This window comes from Ictidomys tridecemlineatus, chromosome 16 (assembly GCF_052094955.1).
Source record: "Ictidomys tridecemlineatus isolate mIctTri1 chromosome 16, mIctTri1.hap1, whole genome shotgun sequence".
NCBI lineage: Eukaryota > Metazoa > Chordata > Mammalia > Rodentia > Sciuridae > Ictidomys > Ictidomys tridecemlineatus.
This window is the reverse complement of record NC_135492.1, coordinates 9,319,993-9,345,381: the sequence shown is the minus strand read 5'-3', so window position 1 is coordinate 9,345,381 and position 25,389 is coordinate 9,319,993. Positions and strand designations below refer to the sequence as shown.

General features: G+C 48.6%; 1 protein-coding gene and 1 pseudogene across 1 annotated transcript in view; both read right to left on the bottom strand.

Annotated features, from left to right (window-relative positions):
- Positions 1–25,389, bottom strand: part of LOC144371462 (uncharacterized) — a 431,923-nt gene that overhangs the window by 246,231 nt on the left and 160,303 nt on the right.
- Positions 14,882–18,253, bottom strand: LOC144371319 (protein phosphatase 1J-like; annotated as a pseudogene).

The following is a 25,389-nucleotide window of genomic DNA, read 5'->3' as shown; positions in this document are numbered from 1 at the left end:
TTCTCAGACAGCCAGAAGATTAGGATAAGGAAGCTAAACCCCATGTTCTTAGATAGTCAGGAGGTCAGAAGGAGGGAGCTAAACCCCATGTTCTCAGACACCCAGGAGATCAGGAAAAGGGAGCTAAACCACATGTTCTTAGACAGCCAGGAGATCAGGAGGAGGGAGCTAAACCACATGTCCTCAGATAGCCAGGAGATCAGGAGGAGGGAGCAAAACCCCATATTCTTAGACAGCCAGGAGGTCAGAAGAAGGGAGCTAAACCCCATGTTCTCACACACCCAGGAGATCAAAAAGAGGGAGCTAAACATCAAGTTCTTAGACAGCCAGGAGATCTGGAGGAGACATCTAAACCCCATGTTCGCAGACAGCCAGGAGATCAGGAGGAGGGAGCTAAACCCCATGTTCTTAGACAGCCAGGAGATCAGGAGGAGGGAGCTAAACCCCATGTTTCTAGACAGCCAGGAGATCAGGAGGAGGGAGCTAAACCACATGTTCATAGACAGCCAGGAGATCAGGAGGAGCGAGCTAAACCACATGTCCTTACACAGCCAAGAGATCAGGAGGAGGGAGCTAAACCCCATGTTCTTAGACAGCCAGGAGATCTGGAGGAGAGAGCTAAACCCCTGTTCTTAGACAGCCAGAGATCAGGAGGAGGGAGCTAAACCTTATGTTCTCAGACAGCCAGGAGACTAGGAGAAGGGAGCTAAGCACCATGTTCTCAGACAGCCAGGAGATCAGGAGGAGGGAGCTAAACCCCATGTTCTTAGACACCCAGGAGACCAGGGAGAGAGAGCTCAACCCCTGTTCTTAGACAGCCAGGAGATCAGGAAGAGGGAGCTAAACCACATGTTCTTACACAGTTAGGATATCAGGAGGAGGGAGCTAAACCCCATGTTCTTAGACAGCCAGAAGATCAGGAGGAGGGAGCTAAACCACATGTTCTCAGACAGCCAGGAGATCAGGAGAAGGGAGCTAAACCCTATGTTCTTAGACAGCCAGGAGATCATGAGGAGGAAGCTAAACCACATGTTCTTATACATTCAGGAGATCAGGAGGAGGGAGCTAAACCACATGTTCTTAGACAGCAAGGAGGTCAGGAAGAGGGAGCTAAATTCCATGTTCTTAGACAGCCAAGAGATCTTGAGGAGGGAGATAAACCACATGTTCTCAGACAGTCCGGAGATCAGAAGGAGGGAGCTAAAAGACATGTTCATAGACAGCCAGAAGATCAGGACGAGAAAGCTAAACGCCGTGTTCTTAGACACCCATTAGATCTGGAGGAGGGACCTAAACCCCATGTTCTAAGACAGCCAGGATATGAGGAGCAGGGAGCCAAACCACATATTCTTAGACAGCCAGAAGATCAGGAGGAGGGAGTAAAACCCGATGTTCTCTTAGAGACAGGAGATCAGGAGGAGAAAGCTAAACCTTATGTTCTTAGACAGCCAGGAGATCAGGAGAAGGGAGCTAAACCACATGTTCTTAGACAGGTAGGAGATCAAGAGGAGAGAGCTAAACCCCACGTTCTTAGACCGCAAGGAGATTAAGAGGAGAGAGCTAAACCCCACGTTCTTAGACCGCAAGGAGATTAAGAGGAGGGAGCTAAACCCCATGATCTTAGGCAGCCAGGAGATCAAGAAAAGGGAGCTAAACCACATGTTCTTAGACAGCCAGGAGATCAGGAGGAGGGAGCTAAACCCCATGTTCTCAGACAGCCAGGAGATCAGGATGAGGGAGCTAAACCACATGTTCTTAGACAGCCAGGAGATCAGGAAAAGGGAGCTAAACCCCATGTTCTTAGACATCCAGGAGATCAGGAGGAGGGAGCTAAACCCCATGTTCTCTGACAGCCAAAAGATCAGGAGGAGGGAGATAAACCCCATGTTCTTAGACAGCCAGGAGATCTGGAGGAGGAAGGTAAACCCCATGTTCTTAAAAGCCAGGAGATCAGGAGGAGGGAGCTAAACCCCATGTTCTTAGACATCCAGGAGATCAGGAGGAGAAAGCTAAACCACATGTTCTTATACAGCCATGAGATTAGGAGGAGGGAGCTATACCTCATGTTCTCATAAAGCCGAGAGATCAGGAGGAGGGAGCTAAACTTTGTGTTCTTAGACAGCCAGGAGATCAGGAGGAGGGAGATAAACCCCATGTTTTTAGACAGCTAGGAGATCAGGAGGAGGGAGCTAAACTACATGTTTTTAGACAGCCAGGAGATTAGGAGGAGGGAGCTAAACCCCATGTTCTCAGACAGCCAGGAGATCAGGAGGAGGGAGCTAAACCACATGTTCTTAGACAGCCAAAAGATCTGGAGGACGGAGCTAAACCACATGTTCTCAGACAGCCAGAACATCAGGAGAAGGGAGCTAAACCCCATGTTCTCAGACAGCCAGGAGATCAGGCGGAGGGAGGTAAACCCAATGATCTTAGACAGCCAGGAGATCTGGAGGAGGGAGCTAAATTCCATGTTCTCAGACAGCCAGGAGATCAGGAGGAGCTCCCAGAGGACAGGGTGGGAGGGCAGACCTGCCACCACTCTGGGGGCTTGGGAAATAATGCTATCCTGGGCATTAGGGAACTTGAAAAAGGAGCCTTCACCATGGAGTCCTAAGGGTGGAGCTCAAGGGCAGGTGTGTGATACCTAAGCCCCTGTGAAGGAAAAGGGCATCAGGAGCCATGGGGATCTCGGAGAATGGGATAGCTTCTCTGGCACTTATTCTTGCGGACCTGGAGGCCAGCTTGAGTGGCCATCTCAAAAACTTCCCGCAATCCCTCATAGGTTTTGGCAGAGCACTCAAGGCACTGATATGATTTGCCATATCCCAGCCTTCTTCAGATCGGACAGGTTACTGAGAAGTCAGAAGATAAGGCAGAGGAAGCTGTTGGTTAGGTGCACCTCTCACCACATCACCCATAAGTATAGTAATTATAACAAATACTTCCTCCAGCCTTGAGCCCACAAAGCATCCAGGCCCCAGCTTCCCCAGGCAGGGATCTAAACCTCATGTTTACATTCAAAGTTTTCCCCAGACTAGCTCCTTCTCTCCCACCTAGTTGCAGACCCTATGGTCCACATATGTTTTGCCTGAATGTGTGTTGGCTACCTCCTAAATGACTACCTTCTCCATCATCCTCCCAACCCATCCTCTGCCTGCTGTCCCCAGTTTACAACCTTGCCTTATATAATTATCCTCTCAAGATAGTCTCTATTCCATAACCTGGCAGCTTCATGTAATAAACTCTTCCTCTGGTCAGTGGGCCACTTAGTGAGATCCTGAATAAGCCAGCTCTCTCACCCCCTAAGCCTTTTTTCAGCCATTGATGATGCCCTTTCTCCCCAGGTACACTGATGGCACAGTCTGCATACCCTAAGTGAAACATAAGCTGTCTCCCATGGACAAGGACTTCCTTATTCATCTCAGTAGCCCCAATTCCAAAGACAGAATAATAAACTGAAATAAATTAAAATGCCAAGTGACCTTGGACAAGTCACTTCATTTTATGATCATCTGATTTGATACTGAGGTTCCTTCTGGTTCTTAGCAGGGCACACACATGGGAGTGGAGGAGGTAAATATCACTATGACTGCTTAACACAGGACAGTGGGCTGAAGAGAGAGCTCCTTTCTGCCCCAGACTGCAACCTCTCAGAGGGCACCTTCCTCCACAGGGTTCCCCATCAGGCAGCCCCACCACCTGCTTCATCTTGGTCAGCTCTCTCCTGGTATGCTCATCTTGCCTCAAGTCCTTCTTATTCCCCACTAGAATGATGGGCGCATTGGGGCAGAAGTGCTTCATCGGCGGGGTCCACTTCTCAGGAATGTTTTCTGCACAGACATGTCCCAACAGGTACCTCAGTTTAAGCATGTGAGCACTGGTCTTCCTTCCCATAGCAGTCTGAGGCTGATGGTCTCCTTCATACCTCAAAACCCCGTCCCTTGTAGCATATCCTCCCCAAACCCTTCCAAACACTGGAGATTCCACAACAAATGAGCCAGCAGAGCCTGTGTGGCCCTTGTGACTCCATCCCCACAGCCTCTGAAGATGGTTGACTCCAAAGCATCTCCACCACCTCTCTCCAAAGTCCTCACCCAGGCTGTCGGGGCTGTCAATGGAGAAGCACATGAGGATGACATCTGTGTCCAGATAGGAGAGAGGGTGAAGACATTCATAGTCTTCTTGCCCTGCTGTGTCCCACAAAGCCAGCTCCATTTGACAAATGGGCAATACATAGCTGACCCCAAGGGCCCCAACCTACTACCCAGAGATCCTCTCAAACCACTAGTCCTGCTGTGTGCAAGGCACCATATTAATCACAGTCATAACAAACTCAATTGAGTCTTTATTTAAAGTTCTAAGTGTAAACTGGGTGTACTGCTGCATACCTATAAATCAGCAAATATGGGAGGCTGAGGCAGAAGAATCACCAAGTTCAAGGCCATCCTGGGGAACTTAACAAGACGCTGTCTCAATTTGTTAAAAAAAGTAAAAAGTGCTGGGGATGTAGTTCAGTAGCAAACTGCTGCTGGGTTCAACCCCTAGTAACCCCTCTCCCACAAAAATCACTAAAATGTGTTTGATTTTTGTGATCTCAAATAAATTGCTATCTTGAATACCACCTTAATTCTCACACTCCTTTGGGGTAAGTCATGCTATCATCACCATTTTGTGGTGGTGGGGATTTTAAACCCAGAAACAAAGGGACTTGGCCCTGATTACACAGCAAGTATGTGGTAGAACCAGAGGATATATCCAGGTTTTCTTTGGGGTACTGGGGATTAACTCAGAGCCTAACGCATGCTGGGCATGTACTCTACCAATTAGCCACACTCCAGCCCTTTTTATTATAGATAGGGTCTGGATAAGTTGCCCACACTGAGCTCAAACTTGTGATCAATCTTCATGCTTCAGGCTCCTGAGTAGCTGGCATGATAGGCATGTACCTCCATATGTGACTATATCCAGGTTTTCTAAAAGTACAGTTTCATTTCTCAAATTTTACTATTTCCCACAGGAAAATAAAACAAAAATGTGAGTGAGTGGTAAGGAAGGACATACTACGTGACCAAGAACAGAGTTCCAAGGCAGGATAGAAAAGGGCTCTTGGACTTACCTGCTTGCTGTCCACCTCAATGTCTGTAATATAGTTCTCAAAGACAGTAGGGAAGTAGCCTCTGGAAACTGATCCTTGCTGAAGACAATGAGGATGCAGGTCTTTCCACAGGCACCATCCCTCACAATCACCAGCTTCTTTCTGATTGCAGCCATGGCTGGGACTGGAAAACAAGAGGCAGTAGGGATTTGGGGAAAAAAAAAACTGGTAGTCCAAAAACTGCTCTGTGGCCTCCAAAACCTCTCCACAAACCTGGAAGAGAAAACAGAAAAGGGGGCTTGCGTTGGCACATTCTTGTCAAGCACCAATCCTGTAGGAAACAGAGTTTAAGATTCCTAATTTCTGGGGCAGGGACAGGTCTTCTCCAATGGGTTAAAATATAGCAGTGTGAGGTGGAAGAACCAACTTGGGAACCAGAAAACATGACTTTCAACATTATCCACTCAATTGAAGGGAAACATTCAGCAAGGTGTTCAGGGATGCCTCCAGAAAAGCCAGCTTTTATCTGCTTTGCATATTGAAGTCATGAGACAGTTTTTATTTGTAACAAGATTTGATACATTTAAGGTTTAATAATTGCTAAGGTGTAATCTAGAACAGATTGTCCCTCAGCTTGAGTCACGCCTGCCTAGTCAAAAACAAGGAATCCCTCTACAAAACCAGATACTAGCATAACCACTTACTGCATGGCTGATACGTAAGAGAAGGGATATTTATAAAGCCCCAAGGTGCCCACTCTTTGTTGGGTATTTTGACAAGAATTATTTACCTCAGTTTCCAGTGGCTTGTTAGGTGAATGGTGCACTTCCCATTTTGACAAACAAGGAAACTCTCTGAGGGTTAGATAATCAGAGTGTCAAGGACAGCACTCAAAGAAGGGCTATATGCCTCCAAAGTCTCTGCCTTTCTACATGTCACCTCAGAGGTGGAAAGGACAGCAAGAGAAAGAAAACCCAGACAGAGGACAGAGGCAGCAGCCAGCAGCTTCTCTGACCCACCCCACCCTGTCCCCAAACCCTGGGTCACACAAAAGAGGCTCAGTCCAGGCAGTGCCCACAGCGCACATTCAAACAGCCTGCCTTCCTCCCCTCTTTCTCCTGGGCCTGGTGGCAACACTAGGTTACTCAGCCACTAGTAGGGGACAATGACTACACTTTAGGGAGTCATGCATCCACCACAGCAGAGGGACAGAATAATCCACTAGGGAATCACTTCCACCCACTCTGGAACAGCCCCTTACTCCCTCTGTCCAGCTCACTTTTATGCCCTGCCCACCCCTCCCTGTGACACAGGGCAAGGAGTCAGCTTCCCAGGGTTAGCATGTGTCCCTCATCACCAACACACATGAACAAGCAGTTCATCACACCTGCAGTTCATCACACCTTCACAGCTCCCCTCACTTCCTCCTTCCCCAGGGAGGGGAGCCAAACTCCACCCAGCTAGATTCCCAGCCCTGCAGTCAGGGAGAAAGAGAGGGTGGGCTCTGGAGCTGAAATGAAATCTAGGCTGTTGGAAAGAAGGAGGGAGCTAGAGCCTGGGCTGGGAGGAGCCCCAAAAGAAATGACAAATGAGGACCAGTCCCTCCACCAACTAGGCAGGGAGCACAGTGTTGAGAGCCACAGCCAAAGGGGCCCCAGCAAACTTCCAGCTGCCAGCAAGCTTCAGACTGCCCCAGCAACATCTAGCTGATTGGCTCCTCTGCGGTGATGTTCATTGGGCTGTTTCCCTGCCCTTCAGACTGCCAGCTGATGATTGGCTCACAGCTGCCCCAGCAACATCTAGCTGATTGGCTCCTCCACGGAGCTGCTCATTGGGTGACTTCTTTGGCTCTGCCCACGCAACCCAGCCAATCGGCCTCAAGAGGAGGAGGATTGTGGGAGGAAAAGGCTGGTGTGGGGGAGAGAGGCTTGTGGAAGCCGGTGGTGGCAGTTGGGCTCTGAGGGTTTTTCCCTGGAGCGGTTTTGTTTGGCGTCATCTTGTTGGGTTGTATTATAGTAGAAATACGGGATCAGCAATTAGTAAAAAACAAACCGAAAGAGTGTTAAGTAAATTGTTAGAGGAAGGAAGCTTCCCAGTAAAACCAAGAGCAGTCAGGGCATACGTTGATGTAATACAAGAATATAGCCCATGGCTTTTTAAGGAGGGGTTGTTAGATATATCACAATGGAACCATCATGGTGAAGATTTAAAAAGAATAGAAAAGAACAACCCAGGGACTCTGCCAGTTGGCACATTGTCATTGTGGACGTTGGTATCTAGTTTGCTTAGTCCAAAGCCTTCAGCTCAAAAGGTAGAGCTTAATGCAGTATTACAAACTTTTGTGATGTTTAAAGATTCTGTATTTAATTTATTTTCTGATAGCCAGTATATAGTTAATGCTATAGTATCCCTTGAAGATGCTGGTAGAATTTCCCCTTCTTCTACTGTTTTCTCTTTGTTTTCCACTATACAAAGTTTAATCTGGGACAGAAAAGATCCATTCTTTATAGGACATATCAGGGCACATACAGGATTGCCTGGAGCCCTTAGTTTAGGCAATGATTTAGCAGATAAAACTACACGTGACATACATATTTTCTCTGTACTAGAAGAAGCTATAAATTTTCATGAAAGATTCCATGTCAATGCTAATACTTTACAAAAGCGTTTTAAAATAACTAAGGAACAAGCTAGACAAATAATAAAACAATGTCAAAATTGTGTGACCTTTTTACCACAAGTTAATCTTGGAGTCAATCCTAGAGGATTGATGCCTAACCATATTTGGCAGATGGACGTCACACACTTGCCAGAATTTGGAAAATTAAAATATTTGCATGTTACAATTGATACTTCTTCTGGATTTTTGATGGGCTCCCTTCATGCCGGCGAAAAAACTAAAGATGTTATAGCTCATTGCTTACAAAATTTTGCCACTGTGGGCATTCCAAAACAGTTAAAAACAGATAATGCCCCTGGTTATACGTCTACTTCTTTTAAACAATTTTGCTCATCATTTGGCATTACTCATATAACAGGAATCCCATACAATCCACAGGGTCAAGGCATAGTTGAAAGAGCTCATCAAACTATTAAAATGTACTTATTAAAGCAAAAAGATGGAATTGGGAAGGGGTATATATTCCCCAAAGATAAACTTAAAATAACGCTTTTTACTCTAAACTTTTTAAATTTGGATTCATCAGGACTTAGTGCTGCAGAAAGGCATATGTGTCCAAAAAATGTACATAAGCCCAAGGTACTTTGGAAAGATATTCTAACAGGACAATGGAAAGGTCCTGACCCAGTAATTGTCTGGAATCGGGGGTCTGTTTGTGTGTTTCCACAGGAAGAACAGCAGCCGATTTGGATTCCAGAGAGATTAACCAAGGTTCTGACCCAGAACAGCAGCCGATTTGGATTTCAGAGAGATTAACCAAGGTTCTGACCCAGTGATTGTCTGGAGTCGGGGGCCTGTTTGTGTGTTTCCACAGGGAGAACAGCAGCTGATTTGGATTCCGGAGAGATTAACTAAAATCCTGACCCAGTGATTGTCTGGAGTCGGGGGTCTGTTTTTGTGTTTCCACAGAGAGAACAGCAGCCGATTTGGATTCCAGAGAGATTAACTAAAGCGATTTCTACAGACCAAAAAGAAGATGATTTAGCTCAAATCCATAATAGCTGATATCCAAAACTCCAATTTGGCTATCCTTACATCTGCGACAGAACCAGGATGCTTTTTTCAATATCTATTTTATTATTGCCCTTTCCCATATCATGAAGTTCTATTTTATTTTTTTGAGCTCATACAGACCTAGGTTAATGTTTTGCTGATCAGTTCTATTTTTTTTTTTTTTGACTATAGAGTTTTTAAACATTGCAATAGAGATTTTACCTGTAAAAAGTTATAAGGCCTTTACTATTGTGTTATGTGTTGTATGTATTATATTATGTGTGCACACTTGTGTTTTGTGTTATATGTTTGAATGTACGTATGTCCAATGTACATATTTCTATATATCATATATGATGAGCGCTCATGAAAAGATGGATCCAAATATTTTTTTTTTATTCACGTGATTTAAATGGTTTAATTTAAATTGGGTAAATAACTGTTAAGAATTGTTTTAATATGTAAACAAAAAAGGAGGTTAACAGATCTGTTTGTTTACTCTCACCTTTAGTTTTCATTATATTTAATAATTCTCTTCACTATAATGTAAATTGTTAAGAAAATTGTTTTCTTTTAGTGTCTTCTGGAATGTTACCTAATTTTTTCTTTAGCCATTATTGCCAGAATTTCTATCTTCATCCCAGTGCCGATGAAGATAATATAAATTGTTAAGAAAATTGTTTTCTTTTAAGAAAATTGTTTTCTTTTAGTGCCTTCTGGAATGTTACCTAATTTTTTCTTTAGCCATTATTGCCAGAATTTCTATCTTCATCCCAGTGCCGATGAAGATAATATAAATTGTTAAGAAAATTGTTTTCTTTTAGTGTCTTCTGGAATGTTACCTAATTTTTTCTTTAGTCATTATTGCCAGAATTCCTATCTTCATCCCTGTGCCGGTGAAGACAAAGATAAAACTAATCTACAGTTTCTGCAATAGCCATCACTGAACTGCTTACAGAACTTACACTGAACTGCTTACAGAACCGTCAATTGACTTGGTATATCTTCCTCCCTTCTGCTTGTCATGATCATTCAGCTAAAATTTGGGGGTCAACAGAGGTGAGGCAAAGAACCTCACCCCCCCCCCCCGCTGAGACCTCTCCACAGGTGTGGCTGTACTGGACCGGTAGTCAATGACGGGTAAGATCCAATTACAATGGTACCAACCTAAGACAGGAGGCTGACGCCCTGAGGTCAGCTCATCCGAAGACGGGTAAGGACCATATGTATTGGACAACCTAAGGCAGGCACGGTCCATAAGCCACATGCTTGTTGTTTAAACAGAGAGGGGGAGATGTTGAGAGCCACAGCCAAAGGGGCCCCAGCAAACTTCCAGCTGCCAGCAAGCTTCAGACTGCCCCAGCAACATCTAGCTGATTGGCTCCTCTGCGGTGATGTTCATTGGGCTGTTTCCCTGCCCTTCAGACTGCCAGCTGATGATTGGCTCACAGCTGCCCCAGCAACATCTAGCTGATTGGCTCCTCCACGGAGCTGCTCATTGGGTGACTTCTTTGGCTCTGCCCACGCAACCCAGCCAATCGGCCTCAAGAGGAGGAGGATTGTGGGAGGAAAAGGCTGGTGTGGGGGAGAGAGGCTTGTGGAAGCCGGTGGTGGCAGTTGGGCTCTGAGGGTTTTTCCCTGGAGCTGTTTTGTTTGGCGTTTGTAGTTCTAAAAATAAAGTTAGTTTCTTTTTGACAAGTGGCTCCTGATTTGTGCCAAGCCAGACTTCGGCATCAGGGTATGGTAGGTAACCTGATCTCTGCCTCAAACCTAGTTTTTCCTCAGTCCCATATCCTGTCATGCTGGGTGAGCTCTTCTAGTCCCTGCATTCCACCACCTCACATTATATAGCCTGGGTCTGCTTTTTAGGAAGCAGAATACTCCAGCCCCAGGCTGTTTCTCTTCAACAGTGGGATGCTAGGCGGCCCCTCCCTCTCCTCCACTTACACCTTCAGAAAACTGGGATGTGGGGGAAGAGGACATGAGTCACTGAGAATTTATCGGAACCACTCTCCGGATCACAGAGGGGCTCTTGATGATACCCCAAATGACAGGGAAGATGTGCCCTGCCAGCACATCCCTTTCCAAACAGGGGTTCATTGAAGTCTACCCAGGTGACTGACACTGGGATTTCTTCCAACTCTCCCACCTACTCCCATTAGTTCAACTTACGCAGCTGTGTAAACACGGGCTGGGGTAACTCCAACCCAGGCAGTGTGGATAGAGAACAATCACTACTGATCTACCAGTCACTTAGGCAAGAGTGCGCCACTGCCATCCCCCAGCAAGGCAACGGGCACCAGATGGTGGGAGGCAGAGGCCAGAACTTCAGGACAAGGACATGAATTAAGTGACCTGGAACCCCCAGCTCAGAAGACTTTCCCTCCAGGCTCTGGTTGGGCCAGAAAAGCAAGCAGCCCAGGCCAAGCCAGGATACAAGGCCCAAGGCCAAGATGGCATGAACAATAGTTCCCTGTGAGAGGAAACCCCAGAGGAACTGCCCCACTGACCCTAAAAGGTGCAATCAAACCCCCGCAGAGACTGAAGTGGAGCTGGAATGGAGCCTGGAACTTCTGGCGCCTCACCTGAGACAAGATATGTGGGATACCTAGCTCATTCTCTTGATTTTCCCGAAGATCTAGTGGGCCTCCTACCTGTCTCACTTCCCCTGAAGTTTGGGAAAGACTCACTCTTCAGTTGACACCTCTTCCTCAACTTTAAAGCCAGAACTGAGAGAACTCTGTTCCCCGGGCTCCCCAGCCGACACCCCTAAAATAAATCTTTAGCCTAGCTGGGGAGTGTGGAGGGTAGATTCCTTCACACACTTGCATGAACGAACACACGAACACACACGGGCTGGATCCTTCCCGGTCTCCCCTACCCCATGCCCCAAGCAGTTTCCAAGGACTGTCAAGGGCAGTGTCCAACCTCCCCCAACAGTAGCAGCCCCCAAGGGTCACACCATGCCCTTATTCACGCCATTCCACCTTTCGGGCCTGGGAGAACTCCCAGCCCATGCCCAGCACCCCAGGCCAGGTCCGCTCTGGGCCGTCTAGCCTGGGGCTAGCCAGGGCGTCTGGGCTGGGTTCCCTCGCCTAGGGACATCAAGGCCTCTCCCCTGTTCCACGGGGGAGGCTAGGGGAAACCCGGAGGGAAGGGAAAGGGCTCCTATCAGGGCCTCAGCAGGAGAGAGCTGCTGCCAGGCCGCTCCTGGGGCCCCTTGCTGCAGTCCAGGGAGGAGCCCAGCAGGCCAGACCCCAGCGCAGCCCGGACACCGCGTCCAAGGGGAGGGAACCGGCCAAAACCCCTCGCCGGACCCGCCCGAGCTCCCAGCGAGTGGAGAGGAGGAAAGTGTTCTCCCGGGAACTGGGACGCCCTTCTCCCCCTGCCCGGACCCCTGTACCTTCCGCTCGGTTGCCTCTTGAGTTGCGTGGCCGTTGCAGGAGGCTGAGACTGACCCTAGGGACCGGGACCCGCCCCCGCCCCCGCCCCCCTTCTGTCCTTGGCTCGGCTGGCCTCTGGCCCAGCCCCAGGAGACCAAGGGTCGCCTCCGCTGCGCGAGGATTGGGGGCGCCTGCCCCGGGCTGGGTGAGAGGCTGGAAGGAGAGTCGCTCTGAGCTGCCAGGACCGCAGAGGAGTGGGCGGTGACCAGAGCGGGTGGAACCCCGGAGGGGCCTCTGCCCAGCATTCCAGCCCCTAGGGGCAGATGGGCATAGAGAAAGTTGAGAAAGTTGAGAGGCGCTCGGGGTGGCGTCAGGAAGGGCCGCTGATGCCCTCCCGCGGCCAAACAGCACCCTCTCCTGCCCCACCTCGGCGCTCGCGGGAGGCAGGACTGGGAGACCCGGGTGCCAGCGCGGGCGATGGAGTGGGCCATGGTGTGTGCAGAAGACCACTCTCTGCCACTAGAATCCTTGCGGACCTTCTGGGACCTGCAGACCCAGACCACCGTTCTGCCTCATATCCCCTTCCTTCCACTGCCTGGAATTTCCCTGAGTCCAATTCCTACCTACTTCTCCAAGGGTACTCTTGGAAGTGCTTCTGGATCCCCAACCAGGAATACAGTTCCCACAACTATTGTATTATTGTGCCGTTAGTGACGCTTAGCCCCGTATGATGTGTTACATACCATATTTACCTACATGTAGATCTTTCTTGTAAAAATGACTGAGGAGTGGACAAATAAGGAGGAAATCTATCAACATTTTATTGACTTGTATATTCTAGGAACTACATAACTCAAACTTTTAAATACTTGTCACAATACTTTCGGGGGAAGTATACCCATCTCCTTTTGCCTGTAAGGAAACTGAGATTTGAAGACGCAGCTTAGCAAATGTTTGAGATTTCTGATAGCAAGAATTCATACAGTCAGTCCTGTGTGACTACAATGTTGGTGCTGTCTTCTGATGACTACCGTGCTCCTCCAGTCTTCCCTTCCTCTCGTCTAGCACAGTGTGTGTCCCATGATTGGTTTTCAAGAAATATTTGCCGAATGGATGCATGTTAGAAGTATTACAGACTTTAAAGATCTGAAGTACAGCCAACGCATTTGGTAAATGAGAAAACTGAGCTCAAGAGCAGTTTGGACCCCAGGCCTCTTAATCCACTCAATAGTTCACTCAGTATGAAGTGAGAGCTATGTGCTGAAGATTGATTTATGCCTTCAAATAATTTATAGTCTAAATGAGGACTACAGACAATCTCAAGATATCTAATGCTTGGGGAACCTGACTCTATACACATTAACTATTTCAGTCCTCACAATAACCTGATGGCCTAGTAGTGTTATCTCCATTTTACTGAGAAAACAAATGGGGGCTCAGAGAGATTACAGAGTTGATGTTGGGTCTGGTCCTAGAATTCAAACCAATGGACTCTAGAGACCTTGCTCTTAATTGCCATTCCCTATGGACAACTCTTGCAGGCGGCCATACAGGAGGCATTTGCTGTTGGGGGGTGGAGAGAATGCATTAGCTATGGGATGCCCAGCCCTGAAGAACAAATGAAGTATTCAAATTAGGTTGATGTGTATATTTTAAATAACAAATTGAAGGTACTGCAGGCCTACAGAGTCATGGGAACTCCCCAGAAGACAGTGATGGTGATGGAAGATGAGGCTGGAGAAGGAAACAGAGACAGACCATGAAGGTCCTTATATGCCATGTCTAGGAGTTGACTGTGAATTTTTCTCAGGTACAGCAATGAGCTGCTAGAGTTAGGAAACTAATATAATGAAAAAATAAGGAGGTGACAGTGGGAGTGAAGATATGTGGGAAAAGGTACACACACACGGATACATAAATGTATATATTCAACAATACAGTCATGCATCATTTAATGATGGGGATATAAAAAATGCATCATTAGGCAATTTTATTGTTGTGTAAACATCATAAAGTGTACTTACACAAACTGAGAAGGCATAGCCTACTACACACCAAGGCTATATGGTGTATACCATCATAAATGCAGCTCATTGACATCATATAGCACATGATGGTACTTAGTGATGATTAGCATGATGAAGAGGAAATTAAAGGGTTACCAACTCCAATATTTCTAATTTGAGCAGCCAAGCTGATGCTCTTTGAGAAGACGAAGTAGGAGAAGTAACATGCTGTGGGGAAAATAGTGGATTGAGGTGTGTTGAGGTGAAGCGTCAGTGGGTTTTCACGGAAATATTTGGGAGATGATTGGTATGTATGAATCTAAAGCTCAGGAAAGATTTGGGAAGAGAGCCCAATTTGGAAGAAACATCAGCAGATGGATGAAGATACAGAAGTGTCTGAGAACACTTAGGGCAAGTGAGTGGATTGAGGAGAGGAGAGGGCAGAAAGAAGAACTTGGAAAAAAATTCATTTTGGGGGGGCTGTCCTGATGTCCTTTCCACCACAGCACAGAACTTTTCCTTAACTTTTAGTTTCTAATTAAAGCAAATGAAGACACTCACCTTTATCCACCAGGTTTATTTGCCAAAAGCTGTAATTCTGGGTCTAGTGGATATCCCTTTTTGGGTTAAACTGCCACTAAAGGAAGACAACTGCAGAATTTGGGCTGAGAGAGGGGTAAGCATGGAGAGGCTGGGTGGTGGTGGGAGGGATGGGCTGATCCCCTCAGGAGTAACTGCCCGGCCTTCCTAGGGGGATGACAAAGACTGAGATGTCATCCCCGAAATTCAGCTTGTTGTTAGGGAGATGACAGCCATGGTCCCGGGGGGGTGCCCCGTGCCCCCAGGACCAGAGCTTGGGCCAGAGCTGTATACCTGCCAGGAGCACATGTGCAGATTCATGTATATGGTAATATAGACACGGAGGCCCACATGGGGTCCTCAAGCATTGCTTCCCTTTGCCCTTTCCTTTGCCAGTGCCATCCCCTTACCATCATATCATGCAACCCCTACCTGCTGGGGTCATTGGGTTCTTAGGCCTACAGCACCCTGTCCACAGTGGCAGCTACCTCACAATCATTGGTGACATCCAATATGTCATCTGTTCCCAGGACTAGCAAATCGTCTGGGAAGTGCTCATACTGTGTCAGGTCATATACTTGAACCTGGTGGGGAAAGAGTACAGGGAGGATTGAGGTGTGGAGTTTGCTGGACAGGAAGCTTGGGGATAAAAGGACCCTGGATGAAAGCCAGCTTGAGACCCACAGAGGAGGGAAGGTATAGTTAAGGAGGCCCCCATACAGCTCACCTCAGGGAAGCAGGAGAGGAAAGGCTTGATGGGCAGGGTGGATCTGCAGACATTAAGGTTGTGGTCTCCCAATCCCCAGGTTACCCCAATAGTGGCCATCACTCGGGCCTGAGGGAAACATGGAAGGGGAAAGCTATTTAGATCTCTGCCAGGCTCTCTGAAACCACACAGCCCTCGCACACCTAACCTCAGGTAGAACCTCAACCTCCCTAGACAAATTGTGGTGGGTCCTCCTGCCCTCTCCCACCTCTACCGTGGATTTTAACTTTTTGCCCTCCCCACAGACCAGAGGAAACCTGAGGTCCTCCAACGGGATCTTTTTGTAGGCTCTGGGGAGGGGGGAAGTAGAGGCATCACCTAGGCATCAAAGCCTCCTCTCTTCTAGGAGCTGGACACCCACACACATACCCCTTAGAACGGCCCCATCCCCCAACTCCCAGCCTGGCCCAGCCTTCAGCTTCCACTTTGCTACTGGTGAGGGACTGGTTGGGTTGCCATGGGAACGACCCAGCTCTGAGGGAAGTGTTACCAGCCAGTCATGTTCTGGTCCCGGTAGAGCATCCTCTGCCCCAGCTCCTTGGGCTGAGCTCTGCAGGGGAACTCAAGGTGGGTGAATTCACCACCCAGCAGCTCTGGTTTCAGGAAGCCCTGGGGTTGAGAATGGCCAGACAGAGCAAAGGGCCAGAGGGTGTTACACTCACAGCGTACCCTAGTACAATATATAGATAGTGTTAATTTTTTTCTTCTTTTGCACTAATGGGGATTAAACTGAGGGGTGCTTTACCACTGAGCTACATCCCCAGCCCTTTTTAATTTTTATTCTGAGACAGGGTCTTGCTAATTTTTTGAGGCTGTCATTGAACTTATGCTCTTCCTGCCTCGGGCTCCCGAGTTGCAGGAATCACAGGTGTGCCACCTGTGATGATATTTATTATAGCAGACCTTTAAGTAAAGGTCCACATGCTACACACTATTCTGATACACACATTAACTCAGTTACTCTTCAAAACAACCCATGGGGCAGGAACTATTACTGCACAGAGAGGTTAAGGAATTGTCAAAGGTCACATAATTAGCAGAGAACAACAAACCAGGATTCAGTATCCAGGTAGTCCAGTTCCAGAGCCCAGGGGCCTTTTCTGTTCCCTCCCCCCACCTCTGATTTTACTTCCTTCCTCAGCTGGGGCCACGATGGGTGCTGCAAACCATCTCAGACTCCTTCCTGTAGCATTATCCCCTGGGCTCAGCCCTGCACTCAAGAGCCCAACAGCCGCCTTCCCAAGAAGCTTCCAGTAGGGAGTGTTCTGTGTTTGGTGGTAGTGGTGGTGGTGGTGGTGGTGGTGGTGGTGTGTGTGTGTGTGTGTGTGTGTGAGAGAGAGAGAGAGAGAGAGAGAGAGAGAGAGAAAGAGAGAGAGAGAGAGAGAGAGAGAGAGAGAGAGAGAGAGAAAGAGAGACAGAGAGAGAGACAGAGAGAGACAGAGAGAGAATAGGGTTGGGGGGATGTTCTCAGAAACAAGAGTGCAGAGAGGCACAAGAACCAGTAAACGATGTGGGTGGGAAGTTCGTTTTCTACTTACAAGCAGCTGAAGATGCTGGCGCTCAGTCTCCGGGGTAGACTCCCAAACATTGGAATGATTTCACCATTCCGGACAATGATGGCCCTGCCCAGAGACAGAAAAGGCCTGGCTCTCCTCAGCCCCCTTCATGGATAATTCCAGAGGGACCAGGCCTTCTGCTTAGGATTTCTTACCCAGGACTCCATCTTTATCTCCTTGTGGATATATAAGGCCTTTCTTTATATCTATGGTCCTCCAAGCTTCTTCAATCTTTAGGGTTTCTTTAAATATTTTATTTTTTTTTACAGTACAGGGGATTGAACCCAGGGCAGCTTTACCACTGAGCTATATCCCCAGCCATTTTGATTTTATTTTGAGACCCAATTTATTATAGGGTCTCACTAAAGTTCTGAGGTTGATCTTGAGCTTGTGATCCTTCTGCCTCAGCCTCCTGAGTTTCTGGGATTACAGGCATGTGCCACCATGCCAAGTCCAATATTTGACTTTGAACCCCACCACCTCACTCTTCTATCCCTCCATCCTAGAGTGTATGGCTCCTTGTAGCCACTTTTAAAGCCCTTCTCCTTCATACCTGCTGTCACCTGCATTGACCACATACACCTTGCCTAGCAGGTACACCACAACCAGTGCACAGCAGCCCCCCTCTACTTGTTGGCCATGACACTCCTGCTCCCAAGCCATCTGCTCATCCTGTCAAGTGAGGAAGGGTCAAGAGGGAGGAGAGTAAAAGAAGTGTTTGCAGACACCGAGTCACCCTCCCCACTCCCATCTGCAGAAATCATCTGGCACACCCAAACCACAACTGGAAAAATAGTGAAACACATGGGGGTAACTACTCCTTCTGCCTCCCCTCAAAACCAAACTCTGCTCTGGCTCTCAATAGTGTTGTGGGTTCTCAGGGTCAGTCCCTGAGGCCACCTGGCTCTCACACAGAGTTGGCCAGAGTGTCTGCCTAGCCAGCCTTTGTCCTGGGCCACCCGCTCACCATGAGCTAGAAGGCATTCTCAATGGCCCCTACTACCAGGCTTTCATGGGTCACTTCCTTCTGTGAAGACCAGCAGGACTGAGGACCAATCAAGTGAGTAGAATCAGAGGAACCTGGGGTCCCTGAGGTGCATGGGAGGCAGAGGGGAGGTGGTGAGTGGTCTTGAAGTGTTTCTCCTAGGTCCTTTAGTTGCTCCCGGATGTGGCGATGCAGGAGCCGTGAGGCCATTTCGGCAGCTCCACCACTGGCCTGTCCATCCAACAAGCCCCAATAATAGAAGCTGAGTCCCTGGTGGGGAAAAAGTTGAAGGAGAGTAAATCTCTCTCTGTGTGTGTGTGTGTGTGTGTGTGTGTGTGTGTGTGTATGTGTGTGTGTGTGTGTGTGTGTGTGTGTGTGTGTGTGTGTATAGTATAGTATAGAACAAGACTGTAGGCATCCAATAAATATTAGAGAGGTTGACATTACAGGCAAATTAGATTTATTCACTTATTCACCCAGGGCACACTATGTGTCAAAAGAAAGGAGACCCTCAAGAAAGCCAAATTCTGAAGATAAAAGATGCAAAAATCAGTATCAGTAATTAATTAAATTATCCATAATACACGAACATCTACATTTGAAGTAGAAAAGTAAACATTCATCTGACATGGCAGGAATCAATGCCACGTAAGGGTTCTGTGGCAAACACAGAAAGCTAGTGAGTTAGGAGGCAGTTCTTCCCAGTTTCAGAAATAAAACCAGATGCCTGGTATCCCTCAGGACGAGTGTCTGTGTCTCTGGAGGCTAAGAGAAGGGGTGAGGTCTTACTGGGCTTTGGCTAGGCTTCCTAGGGGCCCCTGTAACACCCCTCCATCCTTCCACATACACCACTTCACAGCAAGCCTGGTCCTCATTGTGCTGGCTCTTGCCAGTGTTGATGACACTGCCAGGCCAGAGTGACCACATCAGGTTGGACACCAGACCAGGTCCTGGAATAACCCCCACCTTAGACATATACACATCCTCCCCTGTCGGCTGGCCAAGCTGAGAAAGGTCACAGCCACTTGGTATCCAGACCAGAGAGAAAAGGAGCAGGGAGAGCTGATGAGGAATACTGTCTTGGTGGCAGGCCCTACTTCATAGAAAGGTAGACAGTAGCACCTGCCTGCCTCAGATCCCCCCTTACTTGGCAAAAGAGGCTCCCTCAGAGGTTCTGCTGGAAGAGGCAAGATGAGGGTAAGAAGCTTTACTTCTCTGCTCGCCAAGACCCTACATTCCATCTCCAACGTCAATCAGTTCTCCCAGTACTTTGTCCCCAGCATTCCACAACTCATGGGCACACCCACCCTCACCTTAAAACTACCCAGCAAAAGTTTCTGCCTGTTTGGTAGTGAGGAAGTGCTTCAGCCCAGATCCTGAAAGAGGAATTGAAAGTAGAGTAAGAGTATAGGACCACCTGGACTGGGAAGGAGCCACTTAACCACAAACTTCTCCCTTGTAGGAAGTTAAAAGAGGTGGTGGTGGGGACATGAGACCACCAGCCACCTTTCTCAGCGATCTCAGTGTCCCCATCTCCCTCAGGGTTAGCTTTTCTGGTAGATGCATTTAAAAAATCCATGTAGCCTAGAAGCACGCCCGATGTCCTGATCAAGGGGTCTATTTCCTTTATCTGCTGCACCAATAAGTCCAATCCAAAAGGTACCCTCCCACTGCAGTAGGCTGCCCCCTCCCCCACTCTGGGAGGCCGGCGGCCTTCTGGTGTTGGACTATTTCTGGGTGTGGAGGGGGAGGGGAACGTAAGAGGGACAGGGAACTGGGGCTCTAGGGCTGGAAGCTGCTGATAGTCTTTCCAACCCCTATCCCCTGGTTAGAAGGAACTCCGCTCCTTTTTGAACAACCGCCCTCACCCCGCAGTTCCTTAGCCTTTAACCTGCAGAGCTGTGATTAGGACCTGGCGAACTCATCCTTGGCAGAGCCCCCCCCACCCCCTCAGCTCTGTTAAAAAACGGGGTTTTGAGAGGAGAGAGTGAGGGTTATCAACGAGTTACAAGGTCCTGAGGAAGGTGATTCAGGCTGCACAGGATTGAAGAGAGGTCCCGGAGCGGGTGGTGCCCAAAGCCCAGAGGATAGCAAAGGTCCCGGGAAACGGGGGTTCACGGCTCCAAGCGCCACACGCGGGGCGCATCCCTGGAGCGGGGATGCAGAGTTGGGGAGAAGTGGTAGTCCCATTCAGGTTTGGGTGCCCTGGGAGGGCGTTCACTCAGTGTAGCCAGTGCTCCAGGGCAGGCGGCGGCCCCGGTCCAGAGGGCTTTGCACAGCCCAGCCCGCCCAGCCCACATGGTCGTCGGCGCCGTCGCAGCCCCCAGGACTCAGCTGCAGAAAGGTCGGTCTGGAGACGCTCGCTGGAGCCTCTAAGGTCTTCGCTGACGCCCAGCTCTCGCTTCCTGGCCTCGCTGGAGGGCTCTTGGGCGTTTCTGTAGCTGCATTCAGTGGCGCGGAGGTCATGCTGGGCAGGTCTGGGGATTTGGTGCGCGGAGGTGAAGCACCCCCAGAGCTCACCAGGTGAGCCACCGCAGAGCGCACCAGTTTTAGCCTGCTGCTTCTTGGCCCCGCCCTCGGCTGTGGCCCCGCCTCTCTCAGACCCTGACCCTAGGGCTCAGCGTGGGCGGTGCTTACCCCTGTTGGTCCTTTGAGGCCATTGGCTCCCTGCCTGGTTGGGACTGTGAGGGGAAGAACTTCCCCTAGCTCTAGGCCACCCCGGGAACCGCCCCAATGGCTCCCGATCTCTTCTCCACCTTATTCTGTCTTCGTCCAGCTGCAATTTCTCAGAGGGAGATGGGTTTGTTGTGGGAAAGGTCTGAGAGAAGGAAATTTTACTTTAGTGGTGCTGTAGGAGAGACATCAAATAGACCTTCCCTATTGTGACGAGGGTGGGGGAGGCGGTCTCCCCGCTCCTGGTTCAGGGTGGTCAGGCTGCAACGAAGCTGATGACCTCAGATCCAAACAGCCTCTTCAGGGCCGCTGGGTGTGAAACAGCTGGTGTGACAACACCTCTGGAGCTACTGGAGTGAGAGCGAGAGCAGCGAGCTGGTGCAGAGTGGAGGCAATGGTAACCATGCAGGTCACAGCTCATCACCTTGGATCAGAGAGCCGGGGTAAATTCCTGAGCTCTTAATGGTACTGTTATCTCTAAAGGCCACTTCCCCGTGTGGGAGAGCGGTTGCCACTCCTACCCCACTTACTTTCTCAGAACCTTCCCTGTACACTCAGATTTAGACTTCTCATCAGTTAATAAGGATAACAACGTAATATAATAAATAAATACCATTTATAGAAGACCTACTGGGCAGTAGGCCTTTTACAAAGCACATTCTATACACCAATTTATCACTCCCATTTTACAAATGAGACGGGACTAGATGTACCTGTCATTTAATATGGCATGCCAGAAGAGATCATAGGCCATTGAGAGATTCATAACCACGTCAGTCTCCTGATACCAAAACCCGGTTCTGACTTGAGAATCAAGTTGATTTCTCTGAATCAGGGAGGGAGAGTTAGGGAGAAGATGACAGCAGTTAGAGGGATGAGGTTCCTCCTCTGCCTTTCTCTTCTTTACGCAGAGGTTGGGGAGTCCTGGAATGCTGGGCAAGTGCTCTGCCACCAGGGGGAGACAGAGGCCAGGTTAAACTCCTGCCTTGGCGTATTAAAAGCCCACTTGCTCCAGGACTGAAACTAGACCAAGTACCAGGTGGGATGCTTATTCTTTCTGCTTTCTGCCTCCTGGAGGAAGGTGGTACTGACCTGACCTGGGAAGGGCTCTATTTCTAAACACGGTATCAGGGAATAGATCATTTTAGGTCCCAGGTACACCCACCCAAAATACAGTTCAAATGAGGTCAAGTTCTCTGTGCCCTAATGCAAGTTGGGCTAGCCATCACGGGACACTGGAATCAAGTTCATTATAGGGACCCTACCTCTGAGCTCTGTCCACTGAATGCTTCCTGAAAATAGCATACTCTGTCCCCCAGGCTAAACTGTGCTTCCAGAAGAGGTGGCTTTCCTTGCTTACAATAGTCACTCAGGTGTATCTATTTGTTGTAATTATGCCCAAGATTTGGGCAGAAAGCCAGATCAAATGAAGTCACAAGAGGGAGAAAACATCAGACCCCACAGAGCAGCAAAGACAGGGACAAAGAATACACTGCTGCTTGTTATGGGTGTTCCCCTCCTGTTTGAGGAAAAATGGGAATCAGTTCTTTGATAAATGACATAACATCACTGCCAGGTCAAAGACTGAAGAAAAATATGACTCCTAGCTATTTTTATTATTCAATGTTTCTGGGACAGTTTACTTATCACTTCTCACAGTCACACAGCTTCTTATTCCCTGCTCTTCCCAGCATCTATGGAGTGGCTGCAAAAATAGGCCACAGAGCTAGGGCCTGGAGACCCCTTGCTTCTGTACCAGATGATCCCCAGGGAAGTTGGCAGCATCTGTGGGTTGTTGCACAGCACTCCAGCCTACCCAGACCCTAAGACTTTTATCTCCCTGAGCCACCCACCCATTCCTGACACGATCGCACCTCCTCCATCCTCAGACTGTCCCAGATCCGGTAATGCAGTCATCGCCCTTACCCATCCCAAGGTGGCAGAAGGTGAGAGGATAAAGTTAGCAGGATGGGATAAAGCAAATCTGTGGGATGTTTTCCTTAGTTCAAACTGATAATGTCTAGCCATAAGGGGGAACTAGAGAGCCTCAAGGCAGGCCCCTTTTTCACAGTCCACATGCAGGGGTTCAGGGCCTATTATTTTTATTATTTGGTGTTTCAGGGATAGTTTGCTTACCATTTCTTCCTCCTTGCCTTTTCCCTCCACATTACTCCAACCCCAGAGCCCTGTTACAGTAAGAGGTATATCCTTCATATGAAGAGAAAAACTTACAGAATCTCTTTGCCTTTATTTTTCTAGTACTTTTCACATACAAAACATAACCTTGCAAAGAATTATACTATTGCTAGGCATAGTGATGCATGCCTGTAATCCCAGTGGCTTGGAAGGAAAATGGCAAGTTGGAGGCCAGCCCCAGCAATTTAACAAGGCCCTAAGCAACTTAGTGAGACCCTGTCTCAAAGTAAAAAAAAAATAAAAAGGACTGGGGATGTATCTCAGTGGTAAAGCACCCCTAGGTCCAATCTCCAGTACCTAAATAAATAAATCTACAGTGGAAATTATATAACAATTTTTTTTCTGATGCAGACACTGGGTCCCAGAATTTGGTTCCCAAGTTGAGACTCACACTCATCATCCATAGGGACCATTCACCAGGCTATTATACCCCTCCTGCCTGACACTAAGGGTACCATTTCTGGGGTAGAAATATTGCCTTCCAGATATCAATCTAGGAGAGGACTTCTGAAAATAACTTTGTCGCTGGGTCTAATGGTGATTGTTTGTAATCCTGTTGATTCCAGAGACTGAGGCAGGACGATCACAAGTTTGAGGCCAGCTCTCATCTATACACCCTACTGTCATGTATATCTAAAAACAAATCATATATATATATATATACATATATACACTTATAAATATACACATACATATATATCCCCTTCAAAAAAAGACCTCCTTTCAAAATAAAAAGGACCAGGGATGTAACTCCAGTAGAGGGCCCCTTGATCAAGCCCTAGTAGGAGGAGGACAGGGAAAAACTTTGTGCAACCGTGGGAATGTTCTATATCTGCTCTGCCCAATGCACTTGTACCTGGTTTCTTGTGGCTACTGGTCACTTTAAATAGCGTTTGAGTGCTATGTAAAATTTTAATGAGTTTAGATTTAAATTTAAATAAAATGCGGCTAGCGACTACCCCACTGAACAATGCAGTTCTGGAATCTTCAAAGCTCAAGACATCTTGCAGGTCCGGGCAATGACTTCTCACTTCCAGCACCCCACTGCCACCTCCACCCCGCCGCTGCCCTTCACCTCCTAGCATCACCTCCTTCCCCTAAGCCGCAGAACTAGGCATCAGGAGGCCTTCAGGTTTGGGAGAACTTCCTCGGGGTTACCTATCTGACCATAGGGGCCAGTAGTTCTTCCCTCCCTCCTCCTGTCTTGAGTCTGTCCTGAAGGAAGCAGTGGTGCTGGCCCAGGGTGGATGAGTGGGGCGGCACCGGCGCCAAGGCTGCAGTGGCCGCAGCACACTCCCCAGCCTTCAGACGGGAGGATTGAAGAGGGTCCGACTGATCAGAGCCAGGCCCAGGGCTCTCGTCTGTGATGCAAGTTTGGCCAGAGCCCTGCCATCCTGAGGGTGCAGCAAATTGGTGAGGGACGCAGACAGAGACCTGGACTGGGGGGCATTCAACCTGGCCGCACCCAACAGTGTGTGCTCCCTGAGTCTTGGTCGAGGTTCAGAGGCAGCGCGGACCTCAGGCCAGCAGGTTGAACAGTGGTCACCGCTGTAGGGCAGGTAGGTCCCTGTGAGAGTGCTCAGAATTTTTGAGATCTGAATGGACACTGGAGTTGGGTGAGGGTAGGTTGGGGAAGGTTGGAGGTTCTTGTGGTTCACGTCTTCTACTCCTTGTTGGTGTGCAGCGTGCTCACTCAGTCTCACTATAGCATGGGTTGGAGCAGAGGGGGGAAACAGGCTGGGAAACTGAGGTAGAGCATAGAAGTTGAAGAAACATTCCCAGAAGCTTTCTGCAGCTTCCTCTAGCCCCAATCCTCTCCCCTCCCCCAGGTCTTTTGAGTCTTGGGGTTCATAAGAGAGACCAGGTGAGTTGGATTGAAGGGTCTGTAAGCTCAGAAACAAGATCACCTGAGACAGGCTAAGCATGTAGCTCAGTAGTAGAGCCCTTGTCTCGCATTCCTGAGGCCCTGGGTTCAATCCCCAGCACCCCTCCCCTGGGAGAAGCTGCATTTCTAATAGTTGAAATGAGGTTTCCTGATAGGGGTGGAGAGAGGAGAGACCTATTCAGGAAAGAGATACATCCAGATAGGTGGGAGCTTAACTATCTCCAGGATATTGCCATCACTTCCTCTGAACACCTTCATTCCCCTTTGTAGGACCCTTGTTGCTGGGAGCTAGGAAAGAGGGTTCTCTTCCTTCCAGGGCCTCACCATTCTGCGTTTCACTTCTGCCTCCTTAGGAGGCTGAAAAAGGAGGAGTACTTAGGAGAAGGTGTTGAGGAGCTGTGGCCTGCAGTTCAGAGACCTGCTGAACCCCCATTCTGGCTCTGTGGAGTGAAAGAGGGTGACAGTGGCAGAACTGAGCCAGCTGTATGTAAGTCCAGGAAGCAAGTGCCATGGGAAATTGGTGGTAGAGGCAAAGAGGATTCAGGGCTCGGGAATCCTCCCCAGAGGTCTATCCCAGCAGGAATCGATCTGG